Below are 4,577 nucleotides of genomic sequence, written 5' to 3' on the forward strand. Positions count from 1 at the left end.
AGCTGTTATGTTGAACAAATTTTTAGGCAGATTTGTGGGCATAAGGTAATGCATATGCAACTACCGCAGCCACCCGCTCAAATTGATCGCAAAGTACACGACAACTTTTAGGAGGGGTTCCCGCCAAAGCGGAAGAGTTCAAAGTCAAAAAAATATTTTTTAAATTGCACCCATTAAACGATACCCTTAAACGCCAGAGTACAAAACGAAACAAGCAAAAAATAAATCCATCGAGGAAACCTAAAAAAACAAAAAAAACCTTAACAGCTGCGCATTTATGCACACGCATTTAAACTTTCACACCACCGTCACACGAACACACACACACACACACAGGCAGAACAGTGCTTTTATGATCCTGCGGACTGACTCATCCTGGCTGGCCTCCGTAGGTGTCGGCGCTGAGGGCTAGAGTTATGATTTCTTTTTAGGGAAGTACAAAAGGGCCCCATCTATCAGCAGGTTGCCGCCTGCAGTCAGGCCCAGAACTGTCATAACAGAGGGATGGAGGCTATAAAGGCTTATATAAAATACAGCACAGCCATAACACCGCCGCCGAGAAGCTATTAGTTTCACATAGGCCGACAATAAAGCACAATCAAAGGGGGACGGCGTGCGTTCGCAGACGTCCCTTGTCATTCCTCGACCGCAATGGGCCTTGGTCAGCGTGGTACACTCGGAACACTGTTTGACTTATACAGTGGTGGGGAGAAGTGTGTGTTATTACACAGAACCTGTGTCTCGCAGCCGCGTCTGACGTACGTACGTGAATATATATGGATGCATACGTGAAATACATTGTGAAATATGTCATATGTATGTAGTATATAAACACACACATAATGTTATGCATCTATGTGTTATATAAGAGAGAGAGAGAGGGCGGGAGGCAGAGAGGGAGAGAAAGAGAGAGAGAGAGAGAGAGAGAGAGAGAGAGAGAGAGAGAGAGAGAGAGAGAGAGAGAGAGAGAGAGAGAGGGAGAGAGCGTGAGAGAGGGAGAGAGAGAGAGAGAGAGAGAGAGAGGGGAGAGAGAGAGAGAGAGAGGGAGGGAGGGAGGGAGAGAGGGAGGGAGGGAGAGAGGACTAGGGTGAGAGAGATAGCGAGAGACTCATTTGACCTATTAATTCATCCAAGGTGTTATGCTTTAGCATCATTAGGAAGAAGAAATACATGAAATGGGATCTGTATGAAATTTAAAAAAGCATCACTTTTCCCTACCACATTTTTCACAACAACATTTTTAAGGGCAGAAATTCTGTTTCTGCCAATGAAACCCATCTATTCACAGCCAAAAACATGTGTAGGTGTCCAGTTCATATGCCCTTTGTGTGTGTGTGTGTGTGTATGTGTGTGTGTGTGTTTATGTGTTTGTGTGTCTGTGGACGCGAGAGCATGTGTGCATGTCTGTGTGTGTGTCTGTGGACGCGAGAGTGTGTGTGTGTGTGTGTGTGTGTTTGTGTATGTCTGTGTGTGTGTGCCTGTATGTGTACGGTGTTGAACAGTTGTGCCCTCTAACAGTTAAGACATCTATAGCGTCTGCAGCAAGGCCAGCGGAGCAAGGGAACAATCCATAGGCTGGCGTAGCCATGGCAACTAAACAAGGAATAGGCTAGATGTCAGGCGAGCAGGGCTAAATTACCCATTAGAGGAAGCAGGAGGGGAGAGTGGGAATACTGGTCAGGGCACAAGAGGCTAATGGGGAGATAAGATAGCCAACACATAGACAACAAACACACACATAAACACAAAGCCTGCATAAAAAGATTCACACACACACACACACACAACACAAAAGCACTACATGAAAACACTCAAACACAGACACACGCACTATGTACAAATGGACACACACATACAAACAATGAAACATACACATGTACACAGACACACACACACAGACACACAAACACATTGTAAAGACTAAACATAAAGAGCATCACACTGACATACAGCTCCAAAGAAATGCACACACATACACACACACACGAAGGTCCTAAGGAAGACAAAATGGTTTTAATAAAAAACGCCCTCTTAGAGAGGTTTCCTATGAATGTGAGGGCGATGTATTTATAGGAGTCCTCCCTCCCTCTCTCTCCCTCCGTCCTCACACACTCCAACATGTGATGAGGGGGTAGAGACAGAGAGCTAAAGAGAAAGATAGAATAGCATGAGAGAGGGAGATAATGACAGAGTTCATGTTATTGCCTGTTTCTGTCATCCTAATCCGGCACACTTGCCCTGGTCTTCCCGTCGATACTAATGAATACATGAATGTAGAATTAATCCATGCGTAAATATTACATGAAGGATGCAGGTAGCAGGTAGCAGGAGGCTAATGCTGTGCGCCTTCTGATTCCAAATCACGCACAAAGACACACACACACTGCACGCATACAGACAAACACATACACACACCCTGCACACATACAGACACACACACACACACTGCACACATACAGACACACACACACACACTGCACACATACAGCCACACACATACACATACACACACATACACACACTGCACACACACAGGCAAACCCAAACACCTATACACACACTGCACACATACAGACACACACACACACACTGCACACATACAGACAAACACATACACATACACACACTGCACACACTGCACTCATACAGGCAAACCCATACACATATACACACACTGCACACATACACACACACACACACACACACACACACACACACACACACACACATACACACACACTGCACACACACACACACACACACACACACACACTGCACACACACAGACACAAAGATTCATTCAGCTTGTTTATATGCACATAGTCGCACGCAAGCACAGCTACACAGGTTCTGACACACTCTGCACACATACAGACAGGTGCACACACATACACTGAAATACACACAGGCAGAAATACACTTTCAGAGAAAAATACAAACACAAACACACAGGGAAATACACAAAATGTGCTACCGTTACTCTTTCACACACAGGCAAAGGCGCAGACACACACTCACACACACCAACAGACACACACCCACACACACCCATCACACAAAGCCACCCAACCGCCGCCCACACCACACAAACACACACAAACCCATCACCCACAAACACAACCCGTGACACACACATACAAACACCCCAGCACACACACAAACACCCCAGCACACACACACACACACACACACACACACAGAGACACAAACACACACACACACACACACACACACACACACAGACACAAACACACACACACACACACACCACAAGAAGGCAGGCTCCTGCTGAATGTAATGCAGCAACATTCATTTGCATGCACCATAATTAGCGCCAGGCACACAGAGGCCAGCCCTGGGGGAGCTCTGTGATAACCGCTTCCCTTCTATTAGGCTCCCATTCCACCAGTGTCAGACGCTGCACATCTTCATCGCGCGGCCCGCAGCCTATCAGGGCTCAGAGGAACCTCCCCGCGCCCCGCCACCGCTGGGGCCCAACACGCCGCCGAGGCAGGAAAACAGACAGAGGGCATTGGGCGTCTGCGCCTCGGAGTGCGTGGGGGGGGGGGGGGGCGTGTGTGATGGGGGGTTGAGGGGGAGGGGGGTGGGAGGGTAGAGGGATGGGGGGGGCGGGCACCAGAGGAAAGGTGGCGGATAAAGAGAAAGAAGAGGGATAAGGAGGAGGCGAGAATAGGGGGCACGGTAGATACAGAGAGAGAGACAGAGAGAGAGAGAGGAAAGGGAAGGGAAGGATTGAGGCGATAAGTTGGGGTAAGAAAAAATAAAGACAAAGAAAGAAAGGGAGGCGAGAGGAGGAGGAGGAGGAGGAGGAGGAAAGAGACAAAGAGAGGCAGCCGCTGGATGCCGGTGAATGCACATTGTGCCAAAGACAGACAGGGAGACGGACCGGACAGAGGTAATGAATGCAGTTATTAAATTGTTTCAGCTGCAAAGAGGTCTATTCTTATGCCATTATAAAGGGAACAATTTATCCCCACTGATCGGGCCTGTCTCCTTTCTCCTCGCTCACTTTGATCTGCCAGCATATTGCCTTGATGTGTCCTATTCAATAGCGAATCTGGGGCAATTTTAATGCTTTTGTACCTCGCCATCGCTCCACTTCTCCCTCCCTGTTTAAAAATAGCTGTTAATTATAAGTGCAGTTTAAATGTCTCTAGTGACCCAGAAATGCAGGTTGGAGTGAGGAGGAGAGGGAAGGGGATCCAGCATTTCCAAGTTTGATGGGAAAAAAGGAAAGAAAGAGACTGCTTTTCTTCCCCCCCCACCCGCTATATTGTGATTTCTTCAATCTGTCTCATGTCAGATTTTACCTCAGGAACAGACTGAAACCTATCGACTAAGAGTCAATAGTAATAATATTTTTTTTATTTGAACAGCCTAATACGAACGGAAACGGCAAAGTATTGACGTGTGTTCACAAAGCAATTGGACGCGCTGATGAATATACAGCGCTGTTCACAAGCAGGAGTTACTTCACCGGTCTGTGGTACAGTTTCATAACAAACATACGGAGGACACACACACACACACACATACACACACATACACACACACAT

This window comes from Pollachius pollachius (assembly GCF_949987615.1).
Source record: "Pollachius pollachius genome assembly, chromosome: 1".
NCBI lineage: Eukaryota > Metazoa > Chordata > Actinopteri > Gadiformes > Gadidae > Pollachius > Pollachius pollachius.